This window comes from Phoxinus phoxinus (assembly GCF_949152265.1).
Source record: "Phoxinus phoxinus genome assembly, chromosome: 22".
NCBI lineage: Eukaryota > Metazoa > Chordata > Actinopteri > Cypriniformes > Leuciscidae > Phoxinus > Phoxinus phoxinus.
The window spans coordinates 22607090-22619897 of NC_136897.1; the positions used below are offsets into that span (position 1 = coordinate 22607090).

The window sequence follows — 12808 nt, forward strand, 5'->3', positions numbered from 1 at the left end:
GGATTTTATATCTAATTAACAATTTAATTACAGTACACTTAAATTATTTAATTTTGAATGCATTACTATAAAAATGTAAGTGAATTCTACTACTTTTGTAGACATATTTGAATGTGTGGAAAACTTTAAGTTTAATGGATTAAAATTGTAGAGTTTGTGTACTGACCACGCCCCTTACCCCCACTCGCCACAAGGACACAAACACGTGACGCACGCACACACAGTTGCTTCAAGTCAGGCAAGCAACGCCATTTTCTCTCGTGGTTGAAAAGTGCATGCAAATTCGTAGAGCTGTTGGTAAGTAGTTTAAAACAAATGTTTTAGTCAGGTTTATTGTTTCTATTTTTCACCGATTATTATTTGAGTTGTGAAAACGTTGTTTTAAGTAATTTTGGACTTCTTTTCACTAACGTTAGCCCCGCTTGAACTTGAAACACAGGCGAATTTAGCAGACATAGTTTCGTCTGTTCATTTGGTTTTTTCTCTCTCTCTCCATCAAAATGATGTTTGTGAGTAGTGTAACGTTATAAACATTGTTTTAAACCGTTTGGGACAAAAATATGCCCCATAAAACCATTTTCACTTGAGTGCAGCGAACACGAAGCCCGCTCGATCTCCTGGCGAATTAATCTGACTTTTTTCGTCTATTTAACGTTATTGGTTTGAGTTTTTATTTTATTTTATTGAGGGGCTGTTTGTGAGCAATAACATGCTTTAAACAGGTCGTGACATTTTCACTTGTTAACTAGGTGGTTTTCTCACTCGTGCACGGCGGTCCCATTTTAACCCCTGCATGTTCGACACAGATACAACGAGATTTCCAGTGAGACACGACGACCGACCACAGTTTACTTAATCTGGTGAGTGAATTTAAGCTTAAGTTAGAAAAAAAACGTACATTTTGCTACGTTTTTAATTTTTTAAATTGAGTATTTGAATAAACATATGTATAAATGAAAATGGGTATTTATGACCACTTAGGTCATAAACTGTGACTGAAATCATGTTGTGGTCATAGATGTGGTGACAGCCAATATTGTTTGCTATGTTTACCTTTATTTAGGTTTATTATGAGTTCAACAGAGTGGTGGGGAAAAATCTCAGAGAGAACTTCTTTGATGCACTTGATCATTACTCTCCAAATCTGATTTTGGCTGAGCTTTTACGCCAGACAAAGGTGGGTTTACTTGTCTACATCAGTCTACCCTCTCTTTTTCCTATTGTAATTTCTCTAATTTCTTCTCCTCTTTCCTCTGGACTTCACTTTCTTTTTCTTTCCATTCTTAAATCTCAAATTTCTTTCTCATGTCCTCTCCACTATACTCTTCCACTTTTCTTGTTTTGTCTTTTTTCCTTTACTCCTCCATTCTCTGCTCTCTCCTTTCCTGTTTGTCATCTTGTCTTGCCCTGTTCTTTACTTACCAAAATCTGACAAATTTGGGGGAAATTTGGGTGAGCATCCCTAACAAACTTCAATATCTCCAATATCTTCCAGACCACCAAGCCAACAGATGTTCGGTCCCTTTGCCTTCGTGGACTGCCGGTCATTTTGGGGGATGACCCTTCTGCATTCTTTAAGACCTGCTCTGTAAGTTTTTAATAGGTTTTAAATGTTACTGTTACCATTAGAGTCCTGTCTGCTACTAATGTTCAGAATAGTTTATCAGTATCTCCCAGACATTTATTTTCAGTATTTTTAATATTTCGGAATATCTGTAATATTGGTTAATGAAATGAAAAACTGAAAATATTTGTCTTCAAATGTGAAATAGGCTCAAAATAAAATATTTATTTCTGCAGTTTAAAGGATTAATTCACCCAGAAATAAAAATTCATTACTCATTCTTTGGTCATTAATTACTCATACCCTCATGTCCTACCAAACCTGTAAGACTTTCGTTCATCTTTCAAACACAAATGAAATCTGAGGGTTTCTGTATGTCCCTTCAGTGACAGTCTACGCAACTACCACTTCCAAGCCCTAGAACGGTTGTAAAGACATCAGTAAAATAATCCATGTGACTCCAGTGGTTTAACCATGCGTCATGGTGCTCTTGTGAATGTGCATTGGAAATATATATTTTGTAAATAACAACATTTTATTATTTTAGTGCACACCAAGCATTCACATTACTTCATAAAATTTTGGTTAAACCACTGGAGTCATATGGATTACTTTAATGAGGTTTTACCTTTATGGATCTTGAAAGTGATAGTTTTGCAGAATGTCAATGGAGGAACAGAAAACTCTCAGATTTCAAAGATATTGAATATCTTTCAAAAATATATTTATTGTGTTCTGAAGATGAACGAAAGTCTTACAGGTTTGGAATGATGTGAGGGTGAGTAATTAATGGCTGAATTAAAATTTTTGGGTGAACGAAGCCTTTAAGTACAACTGAAAGTAATACCTTTTACTAATGTCTTTTGATTTTGAAGTACAGTGCTACCATAAATGGATTTATACATTACAAGTATTTGTAGCAAAAGTGCAGTGAATGTGGCTTGGCAGTTAACCATAAAAGCTTGTGCACAACTGGGGCTGAAAGTGTGTAAAATATCCAGTTAATGAAGAAAGTGATAACTTTTTTTTTAATGCATTTCAGTGTAGTTTACATTGTATTACATTGTATTGGATATACATTTTAGTTGACAACACAGTATTATCTTACTGTCATTATAATGCCGTGTCAATCTGTTTCTTTGTTAGGATGTCAATGACCAGGACTCATACCACCAAATTCCAGTGGGAATCCTATGCCTGGATTCAGAAAGTCCACAGCTAGTTTCTGAGTAGACAGTCTTATTACAAAAGTTAGAAACCTCTTAAACTTGAAGGCTAGAAATTGTTTCTTCACTGTTGTATTTTGAAATGAAAATGTTTCAATTGAAATAAAAAGAGAGAGAAAATTATTTGCTTGCTTTTTTTTTAATTTTACTGAAGTTATCAAGTACACATTACTTAATTTTTTTAGGGCAACCAGTTTGCTCACATTTTTTAAGTATACGGGCAAGTACATTGAACTTAAATATACTATGTGTACTAACTGCAAAGTAATTGATATTACAAAGGATTTTAAGTTAAATCAACTTGATTTTTTAAAGTTACCATTACTGAAATATTTTAGGGCAACCAGTTTGCTCACATTTTTTAAGTAGATTCAACTTGTCCGGGCTAACAGTGCAATTTGTTGTTTGACTTTATTGTGATGCTTTGTGTCTCGCTCCTTCAAAAGGACAGGAGGACATTCATCACTTCACACAGAGATTCACTCCCAGACTTCAGATCAGCTCCGTATCACAATGAATTTTTTTTTTACGCCCACTCATGAAAGGAATCCATTTCCATCTTAATTCACTGAAAGGATCTCTTCAAACCCGGCCCGGGCTCAAATTAATCTAATTCAGACCCCACGGGGAGATGTGTAATACATCCTCTCTCAAGCCCTCACTGTTCTTCTCTTGTCATAGAGTAATGACTGAGAGCGTCCCAGTATCCCAGCTACATGTCGAAGTGGGGTCTGTGAGGGGACGTCATGACAGCTACATTCATTACAGTAACCAGTTTAACCAACCAGCAGCTGCAGAAAAGACCAGCTCATTTTAAAGTTAATTTAGACATTTCCAAGATATATTTCAGAGATCGAGGCAAGTTGTCACAAATGGACACATGGCCAAAACGCCGGTGTGCATATTAGATTTTACAATTTTGCTGTTTAATAATTACACCATCACTTTAAAAAAGTGAAGTCGTGGTATAGTTATTGGAGTATTTATTTACAGGAAAATACTACGCCAGTATTTCTACTTTAAAATGTAATGTTTAAATCAATGTGTTCTTTGTCGTTTCTCTGTAATTAATTGTGAAATGTATGAGCGGAAATTGTTTCTACACCAAATTCTTTTAGTGTAAAAGAAGTTTGGGGTCGGAAACTTTTTTTTTTATGTTTAAAGATGTTTTTGAAAGTTTAAATGCAAGACTCCATTTATTTGAAAATTATGCTGCTTAATATTTTTGTGGAAACCATGAAAATATGGAAACTCATGGGATAGTAAAGTATCCAGAATCTTGCCGGAAGAAGTAGGTCATCCAGGTACTTATTGCCCACTCTTTTATGAGTAGTGTGAATTCGGACATACTTATTTTGTCACATACTTTTTTTCACCTAATATATAGTAGTAAAGCATGCTATTTTGGATGCAACCACACACTCAACAGCCACTTTATTAGGTACACCTGTACTGCTCATAAACGCAAATATCTAATCAGCCAATCACATGGCAGCACCTCAAAGATTAAAGCATGTAGAAGTGGTCAAGATGATCTACTGAAGTTCAAACTGAGTGATTAAGTAACTTTGAATGTGGTATGGTTGTTGGTGCCAGACGGGCTGGTCTGAGTATTTCAGAAACTGCTAATCTACTGGGATTTTCACGCAAAAATTTAAATTCCTTGTTAATGCCAGAGGTCAGAGGAGAATGGCCAGACTGGTTCGAGCTGACAGAAAGGTAACAGTAACTCAAATAACCACTTGTTACAACTGAGGTCTGCAGAAGAGCATCTCTGAACACACAACACGTCAAACTTTGGCTACAAAACAAAGGCTACAGTTTAGGACAATAGAAGATTGGAAAAACATTGACTGGTTTGATGAGTCTCGATTTCTCCAGCGACATTCAGATGGTAGGGTCAGAATTTGGCGTAAACAACTTGGAAGCATGGATGGACCCATCCTGCATTGTATCAATGGCTGAGGCTGCTGGTGGTGTAATGGAGTGGAGGATATTTTCTTGGCACACTTCGGGCCCCTTAGTTCCAATTGAGCACCATTTAAATGGCACAGCCTACCTGAGTATTGTTGCTGATCATGTCCATCCCTTTAGGACCGTAGTGTACCCATATTCTGATGGCTACTTCCAGCAGGATAAAGCACCATGTCACAAAGCTCAAATAATGTCAAACTGGTTACTTGAAGATGACAATGAGTTCACTATCCTCAAATGGCCTCCACAGTCACCAGATCTCAATCTAATAGAGCACCTTTGGAATGTGGCGGAATGAAATATTCGCATAATGGATGTGCAGGCGACACATCTGCAGCACCTGTGTGATGCTATCATGTCAATATGAACCAAAATCTCTGAGGAATGTTTCCAGGACCTTGTTGAATCTTTGCCATGAAGAATTAAGGCAGTTCTGAAGGCAAAAGTGGGTCCAACCCGGTACTAGCAAGGTGCACCTAGTGGCCGGTGAGTGTAGTATCCCATATAGTGTTCAGATCATAAACTCAATGATGCCACACCACCAGATGTGCTAAAACCTTGATATCTTAAAAACACAGGAGCCATACTGCCTTCACATGAGACAGTGTGACTCTGGGAGTCCCGCAAGCGTGTGCAATACATCTTAAATATCGGTCCTTCACCTTTCATTGTATACTATCCATTTGGGTAGAATCGTGTAGTGGCAGCCGTTTCTCCCTGAACGTTATGCGCCCTGTCGTTATCATTTCATATGATGTCTTTAAAATGAGCAGTGCGCTCCGGCGTGACACGTTCGTGATTGTGCCTGGTTAATCTCCCGATCAGGACCGTCTATCTGCCACGTGACCACGTTTCTCACAACCCTTTCCCGTCCCATGAATAATGCAACTGGCAAGCTGCGCAAAAAAATGCGGCGGCCATTTGTAATTACAATGATCTAAAACACAGTATATGTCCCCGTGCAGCCATTCGCACAAGTCCACTGCGGCCTGGGCACATCTCGCTCGCCATCTTCGACGATAAATTAAAAATCTGTTTTTGGAGACACTTCTGCACAAAACCAATTATGACTTAGCGAATAAATATTTAATCTGTGTATTCAGAGGTAATTTGTCATCCCCCTCAAAGCCTGACCCAAAGCAGAGTTACAGGGGAAGAGGTTTAATTTGCTTTAGCGGCTGTGGAAAATGGTATGGATTCGGGCATTTCCTTTTTTCTTTTTCCCCCCCTCTTCTGAAGTTTTGCTCTTCCAGGAATTTCGAACCGCAGGCTTTGACAGAGTCTATCAAAACACACCACGGGAGCCCTTTAAACCAGAGACATGAAGACATGCCACTGCAGCTTAAAAAAGAGAGCCAGATAACTAAACTACTCTCATATGTTGTAACTCCTCAGATATTTATTTAAACAGATATTTCAGATGTTTAATTATTTCAATATATATTAACATTTTGTTCCTTTATTGTTTTTCGGACAATAAGAAATATTTGTGTCAATGTGTTCAATATATACTGTATATGTATGTGTATATATATATATATATATATATATACATACATACACATTGAACATATTGAATGTAATAATATAATACAATATTAAATATGTTATTTAATTTAATGCACTTATAATCACAATTAAAAGTGCCATTTTAAATTAAATTGAAAATAAAGATTTGAAACAAACGATTTGGAACTAGTGTAACAGTTTTTAAAGAATATAAATTCTAACGAAGATTTTGATACATAAAGTCAAAGCAAAAACTCACAGCCCACTCTCTTCATTAAAATTAAAAGAAAAATATCAGAACATGCATAATTAGATAAGACAAATTTTAGGTTAATTAAACAAACCAGAAACACGATTCAACAATACAAAGAAGGAAATAAATAAAAAAGAAAGAAAGATAAACATGGCTTGAAAAGATATAATGTTACAGAAACATTAAATGTAAAAAAAAAAAAATAACAAAAATGACTTTGGGGTGATGTATGTAACACACGTATGGCTCACATGATCATAAAAGTATAAACATTAATAGTCTGTGGACACTGCCATACGTCCATTATGTGCATTTTGACGCAAATCACATGTTTGGTCTTTATGACTGAAACAGAAATGTCAAAAATTGCCATTTGACATTTCAACATTTTCACTTATGAATTTTTCATAAATGACATAGTCTGAAGAAGGGGAGCCATTCTTTCTGCTGGACAAAAGAAGCTTAGATAACATTTACTGCAAAAAAACACTGTCAAAGTGGAAGCCCGGTTTAAAAGCGAGTTTAAACCTGAAGCACTGGCCCCGCCTCACACACATCCCTTTCCCCCCTCAGTCTCTGATGTTGCTCGGCTGGTAAATCTCCAGTTATTCCCTCCTGACCTCCACCAGCACCTGTGAGAGTGTATTTAGAGACCACATGATGATCCAATATGTTCAACACACTCAACATGTCATGTTCTATCTCCTCTCTACTCCTTTACAACAGCTTCCACTTCACCCATAACACTGGCCAGGGAAGATAATAGGGTGTAACTTCAGACACTTTATGTCCGAGGGGTTTCAACTTTTTTTCTTTTTTACATAAAGGTCACATTAAAACTGTCTTGGAAACATGTTATGCATCATTCATCATTTAATTGAGCTACTTTTCAAAAATGATTGAATGTTTAGATTTTATTGTTTTACCCTTATACCAGACCTAGACTTTCAATCTTGAAATATGAAAATCCATCCTAAAATATGTATAATATTGGAATAAAAAATGTCAATATTAATTGTGAAAAAAAAATGCACACAACAGTTAAAAAGTTTGGGGTTGGTAAGCTTTTGTCTAATGCTGCGTTCACACCGAACGCGAATTGAGTGTCAAATTCGCTTCTATCGCGCCTAGTTGGACGCTTGAACATTTTGAATCCACTCGCGGTGTTCCGTTCGAGATGAAATTCGCTTCTTGTGGGAGGGGCAAGTCCTAGGCGGTTAGTAGTAGTAGCCTTTATTGTCGCTAGTCACAAGTACCAGTGAAATTAGCCATCAACCTGTCCATAATACACAAACATACATACAATATGACAATGGGGTAGACAAGACAGGAAGACAGAGCATTGAGGAAAATAATACAGCGTAACATAAGGATAGGTGAGGGGGAAAAAAAGGCAACTCCCAGACTATGCTCCTGTGAGGAGTACAGTCTGGGAACAGGAAAAAAACACCTCAGCAACATTAGCACATAATCAGTACATGAACCCACAAGACTTGCAACAGGGGAAGGGAGTGGGGGATGGAGGTGACCCAGCACAGGCAAGCAGCCATCCGGTCCTGCAGCCTTTCGGCGCTGGTCACAGACCCGCCTGCCAGGCCGGGGGGTATAAAGCGGTGAAGGCGAGGGATTCGGGGTGGGGGGGGTGATTGCATATCTGTATATATATGTAAGAGTTTGTGTATGTGTAGGCTTGTTTGGTTGTCTGTTTGCAAGATGGCTGAGGTTGATCGAGCATTCATCGAGAGAGACACCGCTCTGTATCACGCCAGATGCTCAATTCCATGCGTTCGTCGCGCCCCGCTAAACGCGTCTATCACGCCGCAAGGTCTTTACAGTGACTTAACATGGAAATCACTCGCTCCAGACGCTCAATTCGCGTTCGGTGTGAACGTAGTGTAAAGAAGTCTCTTATGACTGCATTTACTTAAAGGTGCAGTAAGCGATTTCTGAGAAACGCTGTTGAAAGTGGGTCGGACCGAGCACAAAACACTATTGTAGCCAATCAGCAGTAAAGGATGTATACACTCATTAGGGGGTAGGTGCCTGTGTACATATCGTGTTCATGAATTTGGGGGCGGAGCTTTTAAGATAGGGGTGTGACCCTTTTGGGTAGGGATGTGTTTGTTTGTTTTGGTGATTTCTAATATCCACAGTGTTTCTCAGAAATCTCTTACTGTACCTATAAGCAGCAGCAAATCTGCAAATTAGAATGATTTCTAAAGGATCAAGACTAGAGTAATGATGCTGAAAACTCAGCTTTGGCGAAAAAAAAGAAGTTTATTTTCAAAAAGTCTGCAAGACCAAATGCGCTCAGTTGAACACCCTATAATGAATAGGGTAAAAAATGAAATAAAAAAAACAAACACTTTCCTTGCTGCAGAGTTATTCCAAATACACTGAAATTTGAACAACTGCAGTTTTATCTGAAAAAAGAGCTACAGAGAGGGAGGGGGGATGAAAATGCATTTTATACAACGAGAGAGAAAGAACAAAATCCAGAGACAAAAATAGGGATAAAGATACTGTGGAAAAATGACATTTTATTTGTCTAAATATGTCTTGTAGACACATTTGCTTTTTTGCATCTCAGGACAGTGCAGACAGAAGCACGGTGTCTTGAATACATGCTCTTCACAAGGTCTACCTCTGTCACATTTGCATTCCATGGCCTTTAAAGACACTCGACTGTACGCGTTGTTCCACTGTGCGGTTTGTTTTGCTTTGCTCTCCGATTGAGTATATCTCATTTACTCTGATCTTCCCAATACCTTATTTCCAAACAATATCTCTGGCTGCACTCTGCCCCGCTTTCAGGAGAGGGTAATTTATGCACATGACAGCTGAAAAAGTTTACTTATTTCATGTTTAATGCATAAGGGTAAAGACTTCCTCCATCTCTAAACAAATAACTGGAGTTTGGATTTATGACTGATCAGTGACCATTGTGTGTTGAAGTTGGTCTATATGATAATGAGATTTATAGAGTGAAATACTGCAGAGCTCAGAAAATGCGATCTCATGGTCTGTAATTTATAGAACGTACAGTTGCTTGTGAGAAACAACTATTTCTCTTGCTTGATGCGTTTCATACTTCTCATTTGAGTCCAGTAACCCTGTCCCAGAAGGCTAATTGCTATTCATCTACAATCCTGAACATATGACAAATGTGTGCGTAGCTGAAACCCAGCAGCACTCATCACACAACAACCACAGCAGGTTTCAGCCTTCAAGGTGCCATTGTTGGCAAGATACATTCAGGTGAGAAATATTGGATTAAAGGAGAACTCCGGTCAATTTTAACATTGAGCTCAATTTTTAGTAAATTTTGAGTGCTGTCAATACAGAGAACAACGACAAAAATCGGTGTTGCCTACACCGTGTTATCCTCTTTTTAAAATTTACACCCTATTGACTTGAATGGGGCAAGTTTTAAACTTAACCAGTTCTTAGTCTTATCATCCTTGATGTGTCATTACAAGTGCCCAGCCATGTTGAGTGATTCCTTCAGAGTGAACACGAGTGAATCTGACTGCAGTAGATGTGAAAGATATGAATAAAAATTATGTTATATCAGCCAGCGCACATACCTGTATTTACATCCTGTTTTCGGTCGAAGTTCAAAGTAGTCGATTGTTGAGTTCACGCGCATTGGTTTAGTTACTATGATCACGCGCGTGAACTTGACAATCGACTACTTTGGACTTCGACCGAAAACAGGATGTAAATACAGGTATTTGCGCTGGCTGAATTAACATCATTTTTATTCATATCTTTCACATCTACTGCAGTCAGTTTCACTCGTGTTCACTCTGAAGGAATCACTCAACATGGCTGGGCACTTGTATGACACATCAAAGATGTTAAGAGGATAAAAGCAGGTTTAAAACTTGCCCCATTCAAGTCAATAGGGTGCAAATTTTAAAAATAGGATAACACAGTGTAGGCAACACCGATTTTTGTCGTTGTTCTCTGTATTGACAGCACTCCAAATTTACTAAAAATTGAGCTCAATGTTAAAATTGACCGGAGTTCTCCTTTAAGTTCTATGGACAGAGTAAAATGTACGTAAAATTGTTGATTTTTTTAAATAATTTCAAAGGGTTGGTTAAAGTCAGTGTTTCTCAACCCTGCTCCTGAAGGACCCCCAACACTCCACGTTTTCTTTGTCTCCCTAATAAAAACACACCTGATTCAACTCATCAGCTCATTAGAGTTAATGAGCTGATGAGTTGAATCAGGTGCGTTTGATTAAGCCGGGCGCACACTGTGCGATTTATTATCGTCCTTTACGATTGTTTCTTGTCAGACTGTATGAACATGATCCTCGCTGTAAGCCATGTCACACTGTAAGATCTCAACTGTCATTAATGTCAGACTGTACGACAGTCAAGACGCGTTAAAAACGGACGCACGCAAGGAAACTTGTCCGGAGTTTTACCTCATCAATCAATGACGCGTTCGGTTATTTGAGCTGCATTACACCAGGGATTGAAATGGTTGCTGCAAACAAATCTCAAATGTTAATTTTGGTCACGGCTTATCTTGAAAAATAAAGACAATTTGACGGCCGTCTAGGGAGAAGCCACGCTGCAGGACTGTGAGTCAAATCTTCTGACACGGCCAGAATTTTGTCGGAGATCAAATTTGATCGCAACGGTCATTTATCGGCTGTCGGTGGACATGTCAATCTAACGTTCAAAGACTTCAGATTTTAGCCTAGGGTCAGAGGATTCTTTTTAGGATTTGCTAAATTTGTCTCAGACGGACAAATCGCGGCCAAAATCGCACAGTGTGCACCCGGCTTTAGGGAGACAAAGAAAACGTGCAGTGTTGGGGTCCTTCAGGAGCAGGGTTGAGAAACACTGGTTTAAGTAAAAATAGAATTATGAGTTTAATTATAAGAGGACAAAAGAATGACTGCTTAAAAGGACAGTTCACTGTATATATAAGCTCCTTCAGTATTAAAAGCAGCTATCACATTTCTCAGGAGCGAATTACTCTCCCTCATCCCCAGCTCCACCTCTACCTCTACCTCTCGTCAGTCAGGATTTGGCATTCTAATTCCCCTTGAATCAGAATAAATTCTCGAATTATGTTGTACTTTAAAATCTTGAATTAATGATATCTGCAATACATTCATGTTGGTTCTGTTCTGTTTACTCTAAAGGGGGTTATTGCTGCTCTCCTGCTAGGCTGCATGGATGCGCAGGGAGTTCTTGCCCAGAACGGAACCATACCGCCAATCCAAACTATATGCTAATTGTCAATCGTATTTGACGATAGTGGTCCTGACAGAATTACAATAAAGTTGACTTTGACTGACTGAATCAAAATATAAAAAAGATACTGTATATAGGAGTCGGTCAGTAAGCTTTTTCATTGATCTTAAAAAGTCTCTTATGCTCACCAAAGTTGGGAGGACTGAATGTGCACAAGCACATCACAATTTAGCAAACCGGTTGTATGGAATGACATGGTTTTGGCCAAATTATAACAGATTATTTGGTTGAACTATTCATTTAAAGAGAGCAATATGACTATAATAACGACAGGGAAAAGAGTGAAAACAGCCAAAGACATAATTCCAGGTCCCTCCGTTATTAAGTATGGTTGTCAGCTTAAGTAACATGGCAAGAACACCACATTAATAAAACGTCATGAATTATTAAAGTACCCATCTGCTGTGAGAAATTCTACCTAACCTCCCAAACAGAAGGATTCATATTAATTTATGAACTTTAGAGAAGGTAAAATAAAGCCTAAGAGGGGCACAATTTAAGCTTGCCTAGAACATGATCCTTCACTCACAAGAGGGCAGCCACGCAGAAAAGACAGCACTGATGCTATGTGTTCAACGGCAAATGACAAAATAAGACATGGAAAGGTAAAACAAGGAGGAAATTGAGCCTCAGTGTATTTTACCGTTGGGCGAGCAAAGCCGGTAGAAAAAAAGAGAGTTGTTTGCTTCCTCCTTTTCATTCTCTCTCTTTCTCTTTCTCTTTCTCTTTCTCTTTTTCTCTCTCTCTCTCTCTCTCTCTCTCTCTCTCTCTCTCTCTCTCTCTCTCTCTCTCTCTCTCTCTCTCTTTCTCTCTCTCTCTCTCTTTGAGTGACTCAATTTCATGCTCCATTGCCATATCTACGCCAACACTGCATGAAATCATTTTAATGCGGGGATTTCAAAGTAACTGAGTATTTCGAAAAGTCCCCTGATATGGGTTTGTATTAGGCTGGGCCGATGCGGCGTAGCACATATTCACACACACAATCAGAACAGATAACTCT

General features: G+C 38.4%; 2 long non-coding RNA genes across 2 annotated transcripts in view; one reads left to right on the plus strand and one right to left on the minus strand.

Annotated features, from left to right (window-relative positions):
* Positions 1 to 228: 228 nt before the first annotated feature.
* On the plus strand, positions 229 to 1177 carry LOC306991102. Its single transcript, XR_013796036.1, has 3 exons — positions 229 to 297; positions 750 to 860; positions 1064 to 1177. It is a non-coding gene; the product is annotated as an uncharacterized lncRNA (long non-coding RNA).
* A 5282-nt stretch (positions 1178 to 6459) lies between these two features.
* Positions 6460 to 12808, minus strand: part of LOC306990479 — a 48837-nt gene continuing 42488 nt past the window's right edge. Inside the window, exon 4 of the long non-coding RNA XR_013795875.1 lies at positions 6460 to 7158. This is a non-coding gene — a long non-coding RNA (uncharacterized lncRNA). The remainder of the gene's footprint in view (positions 7159 to 12808) is intronic.